Source organism: Colossoma macropomum, unplaced genomic scaffold, assembly GCF_904425465.1.
Source record: "Colossoma macropomum unplaced genomic scaffold, Colossoma_macropomum, whole genome shotgun sequence".
In the NCBI taxonomy this organism is placed as follows: Eukaryota; Metazoa; Chordata; class Actinopteri; order Characiformes; family Serrasalmidae; genus Colossoma; species Colossoma macropomum.
The window spans coordinates 3849615-3872172 of NW_023494806.1; positions in this window are offsets into that span (position 1 = coordinate 3849615).

A 22558-nucleotide genomic window follows, 5' to 3' on the forward strand; every position below is an offset into this window, starting at 1 on the left:
ACCAGTGAACTTACACGTGCCTTCTGAGTTTTTATATGTATGTTGATGATGGAAAACACTGGTAAATCTGAACAAGTATGTTTTCTTTGGGCACTATTTTGCATTAGAATGCCTTGCATGTACTTTTCCGCCACAAAAGAATTGTTAAAAGCACATTTTTGGCCTAAATTTGATCTTAAATGTATCGTAAGACATTGCTTCAGGTGTCAGGCAGCATATTCGTAACCATTTCATGTAATAACGTCTTGTGAGGGAGGATTAAGCTCTTCAGGCATCTTGTTCCCAAAATTCTGACTCTGCAAGTTTCTCTAGAATAGAGAACTTCACATCAAACCACTCTGAAAGACACTGTGTACATCTTGTACTACAAAAATTGGTGTCTTGGTCCAAAATAATTTTACTGGACTAGTCAATAAATCCAGTATTTCTCCTGTTGAGATTGTTGCAAGCTCAATGTAAGATTATTTTTCTTATTTCTAGACAATTTTTACCTGTTTTAAGGAATTTTATTAAGTAAAATTCAGCAAAATAATCTGCCGGTATAATGAGATAATTTTATTAAATAAAATTACCTAAAATAAGTAAATAATGTCACGAAAAAATGTAAATAATCTTATAATAAGATTATAATCAATAATTATAATAGATTTAAGACCATTTCACTTGACAGGATACCATTTTTTTTGCAGTGTAACGATTGAATAATGGGAAATTTTGAAAATTCTGTAGAATTCTCCCTTAAAGAAACTACTACTACTACTGCTTTTTTCCCGGCTCTACCCATTAGTGAGAATAGTGTGCTGGTTCTCAGCATTATTAAGGGCGAGACTGCAGTGTTAGTCACCTTTGTTCATTTGCTCCTCCGCAGCGTAAAGCGCTGCTTCAGCACTGGACAGGCCAGTGGCTCTTAAACACAGCTCTATAGGAGGCCACTAATAACCCGCGGGAGCCCTGAACTCACTCCCTGCACAAAACGCTGATGGATTGCGCTGCTGCACAAAGGCCAAAAGACGACAACAGGAGGCTGTTAATGGAGAAATATTTATCAAGAGTCCTGACACGACCCCCAGGAGTACAGGCCGTATTGTTGGAGCTCTGTATGGGGTACGGACTGTTCAGTGGTGAAGACTTCTATTTTCGAGGTTGGCTTCGGTGGCTGGTTGTGCTAGTGCTCTGTCTTCAATAGGACTAATACATATTCATAACGAGAGTAATTCCAACGCATACAAGTCGTCTTGAAGGTTGTTAAAACAGGCTGTTAGCAGGCTGCTCACAAGAAGTGTGTGTGGGGGGGGGTCACAAACACCCATACACATGCACACGCACATACTCAGTTCATTAGCACTTCAGACAGGAGAGGACACTGCACAGGTGTCACTTGACAGGACCATTAACTAAATAGATCACACCGGCAAGCCTCGGTTACGCCGGCTCGTCCAGCAAGGTCAGGGTGGCCTGCTAAAGCCCCTCACTGAGGTTTTAATCAGAGACAGACACGCTGAGCCCAGGAGAGAGAGAGGCAGAGGAAAAGAAAACTGTTATTAAGCTAGGCCTGACCTATTTTCTGACCTATTGAATCATGCATCCAAATCACTGAAAGGGGCCTTAAAGGACAACTCCACTTAATTTTTAGAATTTCTGTGTCGAGATGTAAACAGTCGATCAGAGTAGTTTGATGTGAAAAGCTTTATAAGGTTCTAGAATAGCCTAACTTAGAACTGTTCACTGTGGTGGTGATAGGAACCAGACGCCCGGAGCATTTAATGCCTCTTTAAGCTCCCTCACAGAAAGATATTACGCTACTTGGTTCCGCTACATTGAGCCTGATGCTTGTGACGCTGTTTTATGGTAGCTTTGAGTTAAGTTTTTGGCCTTTTTTAAATACTTTCATGGCAGAAAGATACATTGTTTTATATATTTTATCATCATCAACATTACTAAGAAAGTTCACTGGTCACTTTGGATAGCAAACTGAATGGCACCACTGTGGACAACTCTAAGTAACTCTGAATGACTTTGCTCGTGTCTCTACCGAATTATGCAGAAATTCTGAAAAGCTGGTGGAATTCCCCTTTAACCATAACAAGGCAAACAGTAAAAGTGATCTGAGGACAGACTGATGTGTGCTGACAGCATTAAAACCAAAACAAACTGTAATTTCTGGAATGTAAATTTGCTCAGTCTGATTAAATGTGTGAATAATAAAAGAAAATGACATGATTAGTGATACGGAGACACGCTGGTGGACACAACTACTGCCAGAACGCTGTTGAATCACTCTTGAAGTCCTCTAAATTACTATTATGACAACAAGGGAAGGTTTTCATCACTCACTGTCCAGTAGATCAGAGAAAAGTACAATATTTCCTTAAGGAGGCTTAAGGCCCTCACGAATGGGTTTATGCTGCCCCTAGTGGATATAGCATGCAATTACAACAACCTTAATTCTGTTTCTTTGCTCATGATTTCAAAGGTAGAGCTGAACAGGTGGTGCTACTGTAGGTATTAGGATGGTTCATTGTGGCTCTCAGTCAGATGACCTTAATGCAGTCATTAATGTGCACAGAGAAGAGTGAAAGAAAAGGTGGAGCAGAGGGTGAAACTCAGTCTTAACCGAGGAGGAGGGAACTGAACGCACCGTCACCCAGTTCACACTCGTTCATCACGTCCCTCACTCTGTTCTGTTTTCTTTCCATCTCTCTCCTCATCCATTTCTCTGTCCCATTTATCTTCCTCTCTCTCTCTTTCTCTCTCTCTCTCTCTCTCTCTCCAGCTGAGTCAATATGCAGTCACTCCTTTCCTGTCGCCTGGGTGAGTGTTGGAGTGGGTGGTGGGGGGTGTGCAGTGGTGGGGGGTGGCAGAGTTAATTTAAGTCCCTGACCAGTGTCTGCCCAGCAGGGCTACACCTGTTTGATTGATCTCTCTCTCCTCCTCTCTTCTGTCCCATGGGGTTTAGAACGGAGGTGGGGAAGGGAGGAGGGGATGAGGGGCTTCTGAGGCTTTGTAGTAGAACCAGAGTAAAATGGTTCTAACCTACAGAACTGACAAAATACTCCTGACTTTGTAGTAGAACCAGAGAAAAACAGTTCTAACCTACAGAACCGACAAAGTATTCCTGACTTTGTAGTAGAACCAGAGAAAAATGGTTCTAACCTACAGAACCGACAAAATACTCTTGACTTTGTAATAGAACCAGAGAAAATCAGTTCTAACCTACAGAACCGACAAAGTATTCCTGACTTTGTAGTAGAACCAGAGAAAAACAGTTCTAACCTACAGAACCGACAAAATACTCTTGACTTTGTAGTAGAACCAGAGAAAATTAGTTCTAACCTACAGAACCGACAAAATACTCCTGACATTGTAGTAGAACCAGAGAAAATCAGTTCTAACCTACAGAACCGACAAAATACTCCTGACATTGTAGTAGAACCAGAGAAAATCAGTTCTAACCTACAGAACCGATAAAATACTCCTGACATTGTAGTAGAACCAGAGAAAATCAGTTCTAACCTACAGAACCGACAAAATACTCTTGACTTTGTAGTAGAACCAGAGAAAAATGGTTCTAACCTACAGAACCGACAAAATACTCCTGACATTGTAGTAGAACCAGAGAAAAATGGTTCTAACCTACAGAACCGACAAAATACTCCTGACATTGTAGTAGAACCAGAGAAAATCAGTTCTAACCTACAGAACCGACAAAATACTCCTGACATTGTAGTAGAACCAGAGAAAATCAGTTCTAACCTACAGAACCGATAAAATACTCCTGACATTGTAGTAGAACCAGAGAAAATCAGTTCTAACCTACAGAACCGACAAAATACTCTTGACTTTGTAGTAGAACCAGAGAAAAATGGTTCTAACCTACAGAGCCGACAAAATACTCCTGACTTCGTAGTAGAACCAGAGAAAATCAGTTCTAACCTACAGAACCGACAAAATACTCCTGACTTTGTAGTAGAACCAGAAAAAAAACAGTTCTAACCTACAAAATACTCCTGACTTTGTAGTAGAACCAGAGAAAATACTCCCGACTTTGTGGACATACATGTAGGTACTTACATATTGTTGCTATCAGAACAAAATCTTGTTTCTCCATTTTGGTTTATGTTTCTTTTTTTTCCACAATTTACAAACACCAACTACTTTTTTTACACGGTGTCCAAATTCCATGATGAATGGACCAATAGAAACAGCTGAAAATGACTTTTACATGATTTTTCCATCTCTTATAAAGTTACTTCTGAAGATTTGTGATGATATATATATATATATATATATATAATACAAATGGAACATATTATTACATATACTGAATACAGCTCACACACACAGGTGTGTTTTTGTGCTTTGTCAGGACATGGTGCCATAAATATGCCTCATATATATTTGGTATGTACATGTAATAACTGCTCTGTGACCACTGATGAAGAATTAGAGGATGACCAACACAGCAGATAAGCTATCATCTCTGACTTTACATCTACAAGGTGGACTGACAAGGTAGGAGTGTCTAATAGAGTGGACAGTGAGTGGACACAGTGTTTAAAAACTCCAGCAGCACTGCTGTGCCTGATCCACTTGTACCAGCACAACACACACTGACACACCACCAGTGTACCTATATAGTAAGTGGAGATGATAAAATGGACAATGAGCGTAGAAACAAGGAGGTGGTCATAATGTTACGCCTGATCGGTGCATATTAATATTACATGTACATACCAAACATATATCAGACATATTTATGACACCATGTCCTGACAAAGCACAAAAACACACCTGTGTGTGTGTGTGTGTGTGTGTGTGTGTGTGTGTGTGTGTGTGTGTGTGTGTGTGTGTGTGTGAGCTGTATTCAGTCTCAGCAGTGTCCTGGGCAGGCGGCCGACAGCCCCAGTGATTAATGACGACAGGGTGTGGAGTTGCTCTCCAATTAGCCGCCAAGTCCACACCGCCTCCCCGGCCTGACAGGCTCGACCTGAGAGAGAGAGAGAGGGAGAGAGAGACCGTCTATCTTCTTTTTCTCCCCTTTTTCTTCTGCTGTCTCACTCTCTCTGTCTGGCTCTTTGTCTCTCTGTCTCCGTCTCAGACCTGCACATCCTTGCTGTCTTGGCTTCGTCCTCTGTGGCTTTTGTCTCTCTATCTTTCTCTCTGGCACTGTCTGCTTTTTTAGACTCATTACTCTTCATGTAGCACCTCTACATGGACTACACTGATGAGCGTCCAGTGAAACAGTGCCATCCCTTCTGCCTCGGCCCAGGTTTCACAGCTGCAGTGGCTACATTTTAAATCTCCTAGATCTGCTACTGGAATACAATTACACAATGATATGTTACAAAATTATATATTAGTAGATTATATTTCTGCAAAGATACACGTAAACGTGAAGTTGAATGCAAAGGTTTGGGCAAATTACATGTTTTGTGGATTTAATATGTGAAAATAAGTGAGGGAACCAACTTAAATATGGCTTTTTCTGCACATTTTAATACACAATTTCTGTTTGTTTGCTGATTTTAACATGTTGGGAAAAAAAAAATCAAACACAACATAACAAAATATGTGCCATAACTTGTGCACAGGCCATATTTTATGTTTATTTTTCCGCCCAACACGATAAACTCAGCAAATAAACAGTAACTGTGCATTAAAATGTGCAGAAGTGTGTCTCTGTAGAGGATGTATTTACTTATTTACACTCAGAAAATCAACAAAGCATATCATTTTTACACAGAACTGTATGCATATTTTGACTTTCTGTATTTTGATTCCTTTAGGACTTCGCTTTTTGGAGAATCCAGTGATATTCCGGGAGGTGGGGGGGGATGAAATATTGTTGTCTGTAGCAGAGATCAAATGTTCTTCTGGGGCCGTATTACAGAAACGTCTTAGGTCTGAAATCTTCTCTGTTTAGTCACCATGACGACTTCAGTTAGGACTGAATTCAGGACAGAAACTGTTACAGAACAATAGTTCCTCACTTCATAATCTCATCATTAACTACAGATAGGAAAACAGCATCACACAAACATCCTAACTAGACTAAATCTCCTAAATGCTGTCCTAACTTTAGGATAAACTCCAACCGTGTCTTAACTTCTGTTTAACTGTCTGATTCTATTGTTTTATGCAGCTCAGTTCACTATAACTGGCATAGTGACGCCTCATTTATCTACACTGGAAACGGAGCTTTGACTTGTGAGGTTTCTTCTTGGTGTTTTAAAAACCCCAGTCACTGCAGACTCGATCTCCACCGTCACTCTGATTACCTTCGTGTGTTAATGTTGACGATGAAATATTACAGTGATGGTGGTGAATAATGAGGAGACGGAGCTGAACGTGTGTCTGTTTGTTAGGAGGAATAACGTTAGCGCGCTCGGCTAAAGCGCTTGGGAAATGGAGACTGAAACTGTGGAGGGGTGATGCTCTGATAAACAGCAGGGGCGCTCTGATAAACAGCAGGTGGCGCTCTCACGGTATTTATAACTTCAAGTTTATCGCCCTTTAGTTTTGTTTGACCTTTTTTCCATCAGCAATGGTAGCTAACGTTAGCTACCTGATTGACTAACTTGATTATTTTGATGACATGTTTACATTTCAGCTGTGCGCGTTTGGTCGGTTGCTAGGAAACAGACATGGCAGTTGATTCTTGACTTCGATTGAGTAAGTTAAGATTTCTTGTGATCAGATGCTGTAAGATAAGATCAGATTTGCTTCTGTAATACCAATTTGTGAAAAATCTTACACTGACCTGTCAGATCTTAAAACAACAAGATAGGAAGGAAGTTTCTGTAAAACGCCCTCAGATTTGGAACTTTTTTGTTTACAACAGAACATGATATCATCTAATATGGACACAATCACTTAATATGGACGTGATGCCGATTACAAAATGATGCACAACTCCAGAGATCTATTAAAATCACAACAGAACATCTCATCTTCTACTTCAAAACACTAACTGACAGTTCAGAATCTGCACTTTCCACAGATTCCCAATAAGATGTTTACAAATGACGCTGTGCTTTTGTTGTTGCCAGCAATAACTACAACTTCAGGGGTTCATTAGAGCATCTAAATGCATTCCTGTTACTTATACATTTAATATACATTCTGTATTGACAGAATCTACACTTTCACCTTTTCCCCCGTTTGTTTTAATGTCAACAACTGGCAAATTGGAACTTACGCCGTTCGTGCGTTCCAATTGGGAGGCAGTTGTCTAAGTAGGCAGCATTTTAAGGCAGCATCTGCGCATTCCCGAGACAAAGGCCGTCCCGTTCAGATGGCAGCATAAGTCGGCTGCCTGCTAAGGTGCCTTATTTTGACCAAATCTGAAGGCAGCATCTCACCGAAGGCAATCCCACAATACTGTTCACCAGCTGAGAGTTCCATCGCTTCAGTTTCATAAACAAGGAGCTGCAAACGTAAGTTATTTCTTGACTTCTGACTTTACTGTTTAGTAAGACGGCGTTTTAGGGCCACTTTCAATAAAAATAAAAGCAGTAGACTTCGAGAAAAAAGTCGGAATATTTGGAGGATAAAGTGGGCTAACTGTAGGGGGGCTAACTGTAGGGGGCTGCCATAACGCGTTGGGGTCTCAGTTGCTGTCCTGGTGCCGGAGCTCCACTCACTCCTGTCTCTCTGTGGATCATTTTGATCATCATTCTCACTGTCTGTGAAACTTCATGCCCTCTTTGAATGGGGGGAGATGTAGCCCCCGATAGCCGTGTAGACGACCCTGCCTGAGATTCTCCTTCAGCAACACAGACAGACAGTTTCCTCCGAGTCCGTCTGGCTCTTTATTCTAGATAAACACAGTTTCCTGCTCAGCCGTTTCTTATACTAATAACAGGCTGGTGCTGATGAGCAGGAGAGACAGGGAGACTGAGTGTTTCTTTAAGGGTGAATCAATATGAAAGTAGAACTCCACCAACTCAACACCCCATTTTATTGCGACCTTTGCTGGTATTAATGCCACTTTAATGTTGTAATTCTACGACTTTTTTCTCGAAATATTACGACTTTTTTCTTGAAATATTAAGACATTTTTCTCAAAACAGTACGACTTTTTTCTCAAAATATTACGACTTTATTCTCGAAGTCTACTATTTTTATTTTTATTAACAGTGGCCCTAAAACACCGTCGTAGTTTTGAGTGATTGTTGTATTTGTATAAAGTATTTAACATATTTGTGTTTGTAGATCTCCAGAAATTGTTCCTGTGGTGAAAGGTAGTTCGCTTGTCTAAAGTGACCTGACAGGCTGCGTTTGTAACTCGTTAGGTGAAGCTAACTTTAGCTTAGCTAGCAGGCTAGCTGTGTAAATGCGCTGGCTCTTTGAAACGAGAGAGGGTCCAGTTCAAAATAATGGCTGTTCACTGTTTAGTAGCACTTTCTGTATGTAAATATCGATTTGATTCTGTACTCAGGGATTTTTTTCACGTTACAGCAGCGGGGAGGCGCTGTCTGAGGGGCTGAGGAAGAGGAGCTGTTACGAGGAGAAAACTGCGCTGAACGTCTGAAAGCAGCTCACTTGCTGAGGGTATTTTGGGAAAACACGGCGGAACCAGCGCTACAGACCGAAGTTCTCCCTGAACTATGAAGAAAACTTTACCTTACTGGACGATGAAGAAGTTTAGAAATAAAATGTTTTTAAAAATAAATATCACAAATGCCTATTTTTGCTGCTCTGCTTGTCTGGTATTGCTGTGTTTACCACAATCACAGAAGTGTTAGGTGAAAGTTGAGGGCTAGATTTCAGAGTAGGAGCTCATAGATCAGATGAGGATGCATAAAATAAAATGCATATTAGCAGCTTAACAGACTGCGTGATACTTTTTTCTGAGTGCTTTTTGTACAAAGTTATACGTAGGTCTTATCCTTTGTGTATTAGAAATAAAGCAGGTTCATTAAGGTGGATGAGGACAGTGAATGAATTAAAATGATCCACAGACTAATAGTCACAATTATCTGTATTTATCTGGGCTGTCGAGTCGAGTATATAACGACAGATCTGACTCTTTAAAGCAGCCTGTTCTTCATAGACAAATATCCACAACAGTGTCAATGCAGGAAAACAGCTGCTGCAGATTGAGAGCCATCCTTTTCAATATCAATATCATCTTACAGCATGCTTTTGTAATTGCCGGGGAAAACAGCAACCACTAAGGGTTCAATTTAGCTCCTAACAGAATCTCCCTCTGTCTAAAACTAAACTCCAGCATGAGCCCATCGCTCTCATTCTGCACACGAGTCACGAGCAAGAGCAGCGCAGCACGAGCCATGAACAACGACAACAACAACAAACAACAACCTCCCTGTAATTACAGCGCGAGCCACAGCTGCAGCTGGATTCCATTTGCGAACGATCCGGGGGAGCGCCGTGCTGATGTCATGAATGCAGAGCTTGCTGGGAAAAAACGTGCCTTGGCACAGGAGCACCGGAGGTTTGGCTTGAGCCAGAGTCCAATACAGGTCCAAATGACATCTACCACCCTCAGCCGGGGGGAAACAGGCCTGCGGCTATGTTACGATTACTTGAGCGCACCGGTACATTAGCTAGCATAAACCATACCTGCCTGGACTCAGTATAGTTTAACCCCTTTAACAACAAGCCATAAAATGGGATTTCTGCCAGTTTTGGAGCTCCATCTGTTCAACTATGCATGTTTTTGTTCATGAATGTTGATGATGGAAGCATGATTTTAAAAACTCGAGACAAACCAGGTTTCTGACTTGTAACCTTACAGGAGAAGGAAAAAACATGCTTTACTTTTAATGTAAGTCAATGGAAGCAGACTTTTTTCCAGGTCATTTTGGGCCGTTCAATCATGAAATTTACACACAATGTAAAGAACAGTAGGTATTTTCAAATGATGTCAAACAGTTAAAAGCGACAAAAATGGGGATACAAGGTTTTCTTCCGACAGCAGCGATATATATATATATATATCTCACTGCGGTCGGAAGAAAACCACATATCTACATTTTATATACACGCCCGCGCATGCAGGTTAGTCCCACCCTGTGAGAACGTCGGACCTCCCCATGTTTTGTTTTGCCCTCCCTAGACAGTGACCGCCCACACAGCATTGTGCGTGCGCCATTTAAGGTGGAATGGGAAAATTCAAATAAGAAACTAAGGCGCCTGAATGTCATCATAGCTGCTGTATCTTTTAAGGTGAAACAGGAAAATTCGAACAAGAAACTAAGGCGCCTGAATGTCATCATAGCTGTTGTATCGTTTAAGGTGGAACGGGAAATTCAAACAAGAAGCTAAGGCGCCTGAATGTCATCTTAACTGCAGTATCTTTTAAGGTGGAATGGGAAAATTCAAACAAGAAACTAAGGTGCCTGAATGTCATCTTAACTGCTGTATCTTTTAAGATGGAATGGGAAAATTCAAACAAGAGGGGGCGAAAAAGACGCTGACTAAAACTTCATCGAGAGTTGAAAGGCATGAAAACGGATGAGGTGGTTGCTCTATTTCTGCTGGACAGGTGGGTAACATTAACTTATTTGTGGTGTTTCTCAGAACCAGTAGGTCTGTATTGTTTTGTCCTGTTTGCTAATGTTTGTAAGAGCAACTGGTTAGCTTCACAGCAGCAATTGTAGCAACAGTTTACTAACCCACTACCGAGCTAATGTTAATATCATTACTTGCTGTGTTGCTGTTCACTCGTGTTTCATCATGGTATTCATGAGTGCAACATTTGCAAAGTGTTTTATGGCCACAAAGATCTAAAAAAGCGTTGTTCGTCTCGGCAACATGCATCCATGAGCGGAGCTTCTGAAGGAGCACTGAAGGGAGAGGTGTGTTTGTTTTGCTGTTGAGGTCAAATATCAACAAACGTTCTCCAGAATCACAGTGTGCCTTTAAGGAGAGAGTTAAATTGTTCTTCACAGCAGAGGTTTTCTCACTCCTCCACTTTCACCCCTCATTGCTCACTAGCAGATCACCAGCATACAGAGACAACAGCATCCTAGTTCATCTGAGAGAGTTACGGGGAAAATGTTTATTTTATTACATTAAACAAAAACGTTTAAGTCAGCAGTGGAATGGCCACTAGGGGGCCTGCAGAAAGAGCTTACACTGTCCTGTATTTTGCTACCATAGCTCTATATTTTCCTGGTATATCGCTGCTGTCAGAAGAAAACCTCGTATCTCTATTTTTGTCGTTTTTCAGGTTTTGACATAATTTGAAAGTACTTGTTGCTCTTTACATTGTGTGTAAATTTCATGATGAATGGACTAAAAGAAACAGCCCAAAATTACTTGGAAAAAAGTCTGGTTCCACTGACTTTCATTAAAAGTAAAGTAGGTTTTTTCCTTCTCCTGTAAAGTTAGCATTTTAGAAATACAAGGTTTTTCCCACATAGGTCAAAGCACACTTCTCTATTACAGCTACAATTACAGTCCACTGTAAATTGGAGTAGAAACTTATTGCCACTATATTTGCAGGAACTTTTAGTTTTCATAATGCCGTCATTCAGGCGCACTGGATGTTGAAGTCAAGCTTTGCCAAGTAAGCCATGAGCAGTCTTCTTGGACAAGTTCACAAGAGCTTCACAGTTTAAACCAACGTTTCCCAGTCCGCTCCTCAGGGACTGGATGTTTACTCCGTCCGAAGCTCCTAGCACAAATTTAGGTTTTGAGTGATTGCTTGGCTCAGGTGTTTTGAAAGCTGGGATAGAGCAAAAATGTGGACCGCTTGAAGGTCCCCAAGGACCGAGTTGGGAAACACTGGTTTAAACTAGTGGGACCTGCAGATCAGCCTTCCTCCAAGGTTGGAGTTTATTTCCAAGACTAATCTGACGACGCCTTCAGAAGATCTTGATGTAGTAAGAATGTAGATTAGCTAAGAAAGTACTTCTTTAGGAGCAGAATTAGTGGAGTTATAATAAAAATAATAATAATCACTGTTTTTAAAACAGTTCGTAAAATAGTAAAATCACAGTAATGCATTGCCCCTCATGCCTTATTGCCTTATTATAAGGGTCATTCTCCAATTGGAGGGGAAACCACGTCACAAAGGTCGCAGGGCTTAAAAAGACACTTAAATTATTAGACGCAGCTCCAAAAGCCAGTATGTACATTTACACAGTAGACCTAAGATTTTTCTTTCTTTATCCTGTTTCATAGTCGCTCTGCATCTGTAAAACAGCTCGTCACAAAACCAATTTTCAAACCATTTTTAAAATAAAACAATATTTTAAGAGGTTTAACTGAGGAATTTGTATAAAACAGATTCATGTTTATTTTTTATGTCATTAACATTAAAGTACATTTTAAAAATAAGTATTTTATTTTAAAAAATTCATTTGTCACAGACATTTTGGTCACTTTATTTGTGATCAGGACTCTTATTCTACATTTTAACACAGTATTTTCAGCTCTATTAAACTGCTTCTTTGGGTTGAGGCTAATCAGAGAGGAAGCATCTTGAGGCATGAGAAGGCGAGTCACACTTCTCACTATATTTCATTAATTTATTAATAATTTTGTTTATTAGGCAGCTCATAACTTCTATGTGTCACTGGTGTTATGTGCTTTGATGGCTGGGTAATTAAAATTTTGTCAAAATAATGTCATATATATCATTTTTATTACTGATTTTAAATAGTTACACAAGGTCACCTGACCGTCAGTGAGTCAGCCAATTTACAGAATCCTCAGTTTTACCCAGAATGTCACTGGAGTCACCGTCACTGGTGTTACACCATATTCATACAACACCAGTGACTGTAAACTGTGTTTGGAATTAAGCTCTCCTACTTGCATATATGATAATAGGAGATGTTAATGAACGACACATACAGCGTTTTTCATTTGAGGTACAAAACCTCAATGTGCTTTACACAGAAAGATTAGCAAAACATTCAGTGGATTAAGACAGTAGGGAACCTCCGGGCCCTTTTAGGCTTTCAGAGGAGCCCTTATGACTTCTGGGAACTAAAAAATACATGACTGTAATTTGTAGTTCATGTTTATTTAATGTAACCATCATGCTTGTTGTAGTCAATCTCTATACAAGTATTGTAGTAATACTCTTATTTCATGAGCTCTCCAATTGGACAGGACAGGAGCTGGACTGAAGGCCTTATAATTCACTTTATCTACAAACATTATCACAAAGTTTACATTTCAGCTGTGCGCGTTTGGTCAGTTGCTAGGTAACAGACATAACAGTTGATTGTCAACTTCAATCGAGAAAGTTAAGATTTCCTAAGCTGAGATAAGAAAAGATGCTTTAAGATAAGATTCTTAAATTACGATCAGATTTGCTTCTGTAATACGAATTTGTGAAAAATCTTATCTTGACCTGTCAGATCTTAAGTTAAGACAAAAAAGATAAGAAGTTTCTGTAATCCCGGTCTACAGGACGGTCTACATGTACTCCAAAACACTGGTAAGGCACAGTGCTTCAGTCTATATCATACATGGTAAAAAGAGCCTCAATAAGCTCTTTAAGATACTTGTAGAGCTAACATTCCTAATATCTTTGGAACTCTACACTCAGTAGGCATGTCTATTTGAGAATCCCTGTAAGTTCAAAAACTGTGAACAAGCACATTAACAAGCATTTAATACAGTAATAAACATGTTTTTTTAAGTGATGCTGAGTCCCAACGCATAAACATAAGGTGGTTGCTAAGGTGTTGCTATGTGGCTGCTATGGTGTTCCAGGTGGTTGCTAGGGTGTTGCTATGTGACTGCTATGGTGTTCCAGGTGGTTGCTGGCGTGTTGCTAGGTGGCTTACTGTGGAATACCTGGTGGTTGTTTGGGTGCTGATATCTGGTTGAAATAGTGTCTTTGGTGGTTGCTAGAGTGTTGCTAGGGGGTTGTTAAGGTCTTCCAGGTGGTTGCTAGGGTGTTGCTAAGTGGTTGCTATGGTATCCCAGGTGGTTAATAAGGTGTTGCTACTGTACATGTACGATATAAGTGGGACAAATGTTTACACATCATTCATACCTAAAGGAAAAATCATCAAATAACAATCACTGTACAAAAACAGTAAGTCCGATCAAAATGCTGTATATGAGCACATGATTCCTGATTAGACCAAGCACTCCAAACTGCAAGACAAATTAGTGGACAAAAATCCGGCAGAAAAATAAGAACAAATAAAAAAAAGAAGAGGACAAAACAAAAACATTAGAAAAAGGCATAAAAACTCTCTTTTTAGCCAAATGGTTTGATTATTTTGGAAAAATGTCTTCAGATACATACACTCGTCTGTGCGCTCGTTTCCTATGTGGATATGTGACGAGCAAAAAAAATAGCCCGAATCTAAAACATTCTGCAGTAGCTCGGCACTTTGGGCGTCTCAATTTGTCAAAATACTCTGTACAACGTCTCCACACTGTGAAAGTCCACACAGGCACACATGCGCTTCAGTGTAGGTGTCAGTGTTAGTCACAGAGTCAGATTTGTGGCTGTTTAACTTTCCCGGGGTCATTCATCAGACGCTTGGCATAACAGCGCGAGCGGTTTTAAACCGGCTGTCACACACAGTTTGGGTTAGTGTCAGCTTTATGACAGCTCGCATAAACTCGCAATAGCCGGCATGACACACTGTTCCGCAATGACACAATAATGTGTCAAGACCAAAAAGTTGACCCATTCAACACCGCCGAGCCAAATACTCTGGGTCTTTCACCTGCTGTCGAAAAGAAGCAGCAGGCTAATCATAACATCCTTGACGGTAGGCTGTGTATGTGCAGAGCTAGCAAAACATCCACGAAATAACCTTCCTAATAAGATTAAAACGATTCATGGTGAGTGTTTATGGTGTCAGATCAAGACACTAACCATTCACATACACCGCGGAGCCTAAAGTATGGAAGCATGCAGTACTTTTTAAAGTTTCAGAATGGCATTTGCTTATAACAAGGGTGCAAATTACAAGGTGGCTTGTTTAGTTTTTTTAAATAGTGTTTTAATAGCTGGCGGTTTACTTCAAACGATAAAAGAATCAAGTGAAAATGAGTTCATCGTGTGTCTGTTGTACTTAAAACTACACTACATAAGATTTGGGGATTTGGAGACCTCTCTGGTGGAAATGTGTAATTGCATGACTGTGCATTTTGTAATATTGGTTGGGCTTCAGACTGCCACCCTGAGCAGATGAATACGGAACAAAAAGTACATTTCAGTCACTTTAAAACAAGTAAACAAAAAATTGTCAAACCAAGAAAATATAATTATTAAGTAGAATAATAAAAACTACAAAAGTGCTTTTCCTCAAGAAAATGCAGAGTGATTGTGCAGCTTAAGCAATTTTCAGATGGTTGCTAGGGTATTATCATACAATTACTGTAATATTTTAGCTGTTAGGTTGCAAGGTGGTTGCGAGGGTGTTGCTAGGTGGTTGCTATGGTATCCAAGGTGGTTGCTATGATGTTGCTAGGTGGTTGCTATGGTGTTCCAGGTGGAGGCTTGGCTGTTGCTATGTGGCTGCTATGGTGTTCCAGGTGGTTGCTAGGGTGTTGCTATGTGGCTGCTAGGGTGTTCCAGGCAGTTGCTAGGGTGTTGCTAGGTGGTTGCTAGGTTGTTGCTATGGTGTTCCAGGTGGTTGCTGCAGTGTTGCTGTCTGAATAATACAGTGTCTCTGGTGGTTGTTAGGGTGTTGCTAAGTGGTTGTTATGGTATTCCAGATGGTTGCTAGGGTGTTGCTAGGTGGTTGCTTAGGTATTACTAAGTGGTTGTTATAGTATTGCAGGTGGGTGCTAAGGTGTTGCTAAGTGGTTGTTATAGTATTCCAGGTGGTTGCTAGGGTGTTGCTAGGTGGTTGCTAAGGTATCCTAGGTGGTTAATAAGATGTTGCTACTGTATGTGTACGATATAAGTGGGACAAATGTTTACAAACCATTCATACCTTAGAGCAGATAACAATAGTACACTGCAATGCACAACCACTAATAAAAACATAACAAAAAAAAATAAAAGGCATAAAAACTCACTTTTTAGCCAAATGGTTTGATCAATTTGGAAACATGTCTTCAGATTTGCACTCAGAGAACATTAATGGATTAACAAACACATTACTGACTGTTAGTCATAGTAAAGATAAAGCGAAACGATCACGCAGCTTCTACACGCGCAGTAAAGCAGCATGAAGGGTCGAACGTCTATGTCAGAACGTACACTCGGGGTCAGATGAAGCAGGGCACAGAAATCTATCACGTCTCCTCTAATGAAAGGCAGGGAGATGAAAGTGCTCCTGTCAACACCCTGCCATTTTTCTCTCTGCTGTGAAACGGCCCCATACGTGCCCTGAAACTACTACCCCCCCCAGCACGCCCACCTCCCCCAGCACGCCCACCTCCGTACGGTCAGTACGTGTCCCCTGTCCATCTCGTTCCTGAAGCTTTCCACAGCACAGCCAATATTTTGCATTTTATTTTTTTGTGTGGTTTTATGTACCAAAAACAGCCACAATTCACTTTGCCATGACCGTTTTCCAACCTCTCTTCATCCCTTTGAATTAAACCAGCTGTTTTTTTGTATTACTGAGCCCTTTGATATATGTAAATCTTCTCCTTTCTGATTGGCTGACCCCTTCAAAAGTGACAAGAGGCACACCATGTTCAAAAAGCGGTCGAGGCTTAATTATCCAGAACAAACTGTTAAGTTCGGACTGAAATCCTCAGGAATGTTGGAAACGATAAACTTCAGCTCATCCTTTCGGATGTGCGGATACTTCGGAACGCTGCTTCCCGACAGCCGGGATCTGGGCCGTATTACAGAAACTTCCTGTCTTTTTGTCTTAACTTAAGATCTGACAGAAAAAATTCGTATTACAGAAGCAAACCTGATCTTGATTTAGGAATCTTATCTTATCTTATAGCATCTTATCTCAAGTTAAGCTCCGTTACCTAGCAATCATCCATATGTGCACAGCTGAAATGTAAACATGTAATCAAAGTAGTCAAGCTACTTCGCCAGGCAGCTAACATTAGCTACCGTTACTGATGTACAAAAAAGGTCAAGCAAAACTAAAGTTTATCAGAGCGTCGCTGTTCTCCAGTTTCAGTCTCCATTTCCCAAGCGCTTTAGCCGAGCGCGCTAACGTTACTCCTCCTAATAAACAGACACACGTTCAGCTCCGTCTCCTCATTATTCACCACCATCACTGTAATATTTCAGCATCAACATTAACACACGAAGGTAATCAGAGGGATGGTGGAGATCGAGTCTGCAGAGTCTGCAAAACACTGTTAGAAAAAAACTCAAGTCAAATCACAGTTTTCAGTGTAGATAAATGAGGCGTCACTATGCCAGTTATAGTAAACTGAGCTGCATAATACAGTAGAAACAGATGCCTAAACAGAAGTTAGGACACTGTTGGGGTTTATCTTAAAGTTAATACAGTATTCAGGAGATTTAGTCTAGTTAGGATGTTCCTGTAACACTGTTTTCTTATCTGTAGTTAATGATGAGATTATGAAGTTAGGACCTGTTGTTCTGTAACAGCTTCTGCCCTAAATTCAGTCCTAACTAAAGTCGTCATGGTGACTAAACAGATAAGATTTCAGACTTAAGACGTTTCTGTAATACGGCCCCAGAAGAACATTTAATCTCTGCTACAGACTAACTGAAGGAACGACACTCCTTATAACATGAATGGGTGGAGCTTAACTGCTATAGGCTGATTGGGAGGTCATAGGCAACTATGGCTGCGTTCTGCCCCAACAAAAAGGTAGCAAAACGTTTATTTTAACAGAAACAGAAACTCTGTTGTGTTGCGCTGAGAAGGCCTTTCTTGGCATCCTGTTCAAAGAATTTTTGGAGTCTGATGAAATGGGTTTAAAAATGTGTTTAATATGTCAAAATATGTCTTGTAACATCTTCAGTTGTTGTGCACCTAATTAGAATCCATTGTGTGCGCTGCCTTTTTAATATGGCGGTGTTTATATACACATCACTGCTGATTGGTTAACACCTCAGACACGCCCACCAAACAAAAGAAAAGGTACCTCTAAGCCTGTTGTGCACCGTTTTGGACCAATTCAATGAAACATGTTGTTCAGCCTGTAAACCGTAGCAAAACAGTGCATATGTAATGTAATACATAAAATGACATTTTGTTGATTTTCTAAGTGAAAGTAAGTGAACACGTCCTTTACAGAGAACACAGTTCTGCACATTATAATGAACAAGTACTGTTAATTTGCTGAATCTGGCATACTGGGGGGAAAATGCATGAAATGTGGCCTGTGCAAAAGTTATGGCACATTTTACGTTTTGCATTTTTCAAAATGTTAATCAAAAAGAGATGTAACATAACAACTTTCTTACTGAGAGTAAACAGAGGTTTGTTTGCACACTCACAGCTTGTATAATCCCCAGAGAAAAGCATTGACCAATAGAATGGGACACCACACATGAGCCTAAGGTCACCAAGCATGGGCCAGAGGGGTACAAAGCCCCCCAGCATTGGGCTGTAGAGCAGTGGAACTGAGTTCTCTGGAGTAATGGAGCTCCATCCAAAACTATTGGGATGAATTGGAAATCCAGAACTGACCATCCAACATCAGTACCTGACCTCACTAATGCTCAATCAAATCCTCACAGCAATGTTTCAACATCTAGTGTAAAGCCTTCTCAGAAGAGTAGAGGCTGTTACTGCAGCAAAGGAGGAACAAACTCACTATTAGTACCCTTCATTTTAGAACATTTTAAATGTTAGGAATGTTAGTTTGTTTGATGACCAATTTAATTTTAATCTACATCACTCTAATTTGGTAAAAAAGAGTAAAAAGTCGGTTTTCCACAATACAGACCCTCTAAGTAAAGTGAAAGAGAAGTTTTCCAGAGAGATCTGATTATTTTAGTATACCACCCCTTTTTAAGCAGCTGAGGTGGTGGTGACCGCTCCCTCTCCTTACCCCCTCTGACTGGGCCGTAAACTAAGCCAGCTGTCTGTAACGCTGCAGTAGAGAGTGGAGAGAAAGGGAAAATGAAGTAGGAGGGTGGAGAGAGAGAGCGAGAGAGAGAAGGAGAGAGGGAGGGAGGGAGGGAGAGGAACAGACCTGATTATCCAAATACAGTCATTAAAGGGGAAATGTGTTTTTCAAACTGTCAGGATGATTAATGAGGGAGAGCAAATCCTCACAAATGCTCTTGTTTAGTCTAACTGGCAGACATGATCTTAGCCACTGATTTATGGCAGAGCTGGTTTGAGGCCACCGTGAGGTTAGAGGAGGGGGGGCAGCGAGGGGCGGAGGGGGGGGGTGAGGAAAAAGCAAAACAGCTCTGAAAGAAAGAGAGAGAGAATAGAGACAGAGAGAGGAATACAGAGAGAGAGAGAGATACAGAAAGAAATATACAGAGAGAAACACAGAGAAAGTGAAAACTACAGAGAGAGGGAGGGAAAGAGAGAGAGAATACAGAGAGAGATACAAAGGGAGAGAGAAAGAGAGAGTGAGAGAGAGTTACAAAGAGAGAGAGAGAGAAAGAGAGAGAGAAAGAGAATACGGAGAGAGATACAGAGAGAGAGAAAGAGAATACGGAGAGAGATACAAAGAGAGAGAAAGAGAGAGAGAGAAAGAGAATACGGAGAGAGATACAAAGAGAGAGAAAGAGAGAGAGAGAAAGAGAATACGGAGAGAGATACAAAGAGAGAGAAAGAGAGAGAGAGGGAGAGATACAAAGGGAGAGAGAGAAAGAGAGAGAGATACAAAGGGAGAAAGAGAAAGAGATACAAAGGGAGAGAAAGAAAGAGAGAGATACAAAAAGAGAGAGTGAGAGGGAGTTACAAAGAGAGAGAGAGAGAAAGAATACAGAGAGAGATACAAAGAGAGAGAGCGAGACATACAAAGGGAGAGAGAGAAAGAGAGAGAGATACAAAGGGAGAGAAAGAGAGTGAGAGAGTTACAAAGAGAGAAAGAGAGAGAGAGAGCAGTGCAGTTAGATGACAGAAAAAAGAAAGGAAAGAGAGACAGAGCGAGAGAGAGAGACAGAGAGAGAGAGAGAGATACACAGAGAGAGAAAGAATACTGAAATACAGAGAAAGAGAGAGAGAGCAGTGCAGTTAGCTGACAGAGAAAGAAAAAGAAAGGAAAGAGAAAGAAAGAATATTGAGAGAGAGAATATTGAGAGAGAGAGAAAGAGAGAGAGAGAGAGAGAGAGAGCAGCGTTAGCATTCCTCATTTTTAGTTTCTCTGCAGGTGGTTTTACAAAAACAAAAGCTCACACTGAAGGTCTCCAACAGGATATTTCGGCGCACGGTCACCGCGGCGACCGAACAGATTCTGTAAATACCCTCGGAGTGATTTAGGCCATAAATGAGCATGTTTATAAGTATGGCCGACTGTAGGCTCAGTGTGGAAGAGCTCTCCCATCGGTGGGAGAGCAAAAGCAGACTCGTTTTTTATCCCCCTCCCTCGCTCTCTCGGCGGCGGAGGAATTCGCCCAGAAGGCCGAGCGAAGTGATTGATTGTCCTCCAGCCATGCCTAAAGTGCTGATACCTGACTATTTCACTTCTGCTGACCTTTACTTAAAGAGCAGAGCAACAACACAAACACACATACGCTGCCATATTCAGAGGCGTGTTTTCTCAACATGAACTGGGTACAAAGCGGCGATTCATTAGAACTCACACTGAATGAAACCCGAGCCGCACACAGGATGCGCAGGTCATGGATAAATCATAAAGGCCGTAACCTCATTAACATTACTGTACCTGAGTGTTTTTCAATGTTTATAGCATTAAAATATGGCATTATGCCCATGACTGGAACTTACTGTAAAGGTAAATTCTCCATTGTATTCCATAGACTCCATTCTAGAGGCCAGACGGGATCTCATAATGAGAACATATGAGGACAGCCAGGAGAAAAGGGCTAAACCTGGGTGGGAACATTGGCTTCTTAGGCCGGGAGCAAACCGGTTCAATGTCTTATGAAGGCAGTGCTTAAAATAGGGGGCGCTGCTGCGCTCGTCAACATGGCCAGATGAACAACAAGCCTGTTGTCAGCTGATTGGATGTAATGTAAAGTCAGCATGGCTGAAAAGCCCCCCAAACAACCGGAGTATAACTAAACGTTACCTTTTGAAGTAGTAGTGGTTGTATAGGGTAGTGGTTAACACCTCTGCCTTCTATGATGTAGACTGGGGTTCAATCCCTCGCCTGGGCATCCTACACTATACCAATAAGGCTACGTTCACACAGCAGGTAAAAGTGGCCCAAATCTGATTGTTTTGTTTGGCTGTTCACATTATCTTTTAAATGTGATCTGTATGCGACGTCAGTCTGAACAGATCAGCTCCTAAACCAACCCGCATAAGCAAAAGAACAGAGCTTCACGCGGCTCATCCAGAGGTAAACAGTCATGACAGCCAGCGAACGCCAGGCGCTCCCGGAGCTTTCAGCTTCGTCTTCACCAGCATCACAGGAGTGAGTATAAAGTTCCAGTGGTTGACAGCTGGACTCATCACCCAGAATGTGTTCGAGTTCGCCGTAAAAATGGCACGATATTCGGCCATGACCACTTCTTTGGTTCGTGTCCTCGGATTCTTTAAACTGTTCTTTGACGCTGCAGCCTCGGTCTCCTCCGGCCGTGTTCGGTCGTTTCGTTTGAAACCTCTGAATCGCAACCACTTTTTGGTACAGAAACATCAGCCTAAATGTTTACAAGTGTCATCAGTGCAAAATGTCGAGTTAGACTGACTGAGTCACGTTGCCGCAGATCGGATACGTATCAGATTTCAGTACCACATATGAAAGCGTCTGAAATCGGAATTGAAAATGTCAGGTTCAGTGTATTTTTTGCTGCTCACACTGACACACATATGTGTCACATATGAAGAAAAAAATTGGATTTGGGCCACTTTTACCTGCTGTGTAAACGTAGCCTACGAGTCCTTGGGCAAGACTCCAACCACTACCTTCGCCTACCTGTGTAAAAATGCTCAAATTGTAAGGCGCTCTGGATAAGAGCGTCAGCCAAATGCTGTAAATGTAAATGCAAAAAACAGTTCCGTTAAAGTAGATTATGCGTTAGCATTAGGAGGTATTACTGGGCAAGTAATAAAACTGGTTTCTAGCTAACTTTACGGGTAACTGTTTGTGGCCTCTGTCGCTCACAGCTGTGACAATATAGCTGGAGTGAAAGCGATGTGGAAAGAATAGGCAGCTGAGTTTGTGAAAAAAGCTCTCAGAATTATATTTGAGCTAAACAATGTGACGTCACTACCATTAAATACACAAATACAATACAAATGTATTCACCACTGAGTTAGCTTATTTTATTTGTGTTATTAACTGTGTTCGCTAGAGGGCGCTTCTGAGTCCAAAATAAACTGGTTCCTATGAAGCTTTACTAATTCATAGTTTATAAATGCTTAATCATTTTTTTTACAAAGAAAAAAAACATTAATTATCTGAACATAGAACAGCATCAAATATTTCAACACCACTATTACATTTTTTGAGCACTTTTAAGCTCCAGTTATAAGACTTTCTGAAAGAGTCTTACGTAGTTTCATGACATCACTGAGTGCAAACCACTTTGCTCAACCAATGATTTGCTCAGCTAACC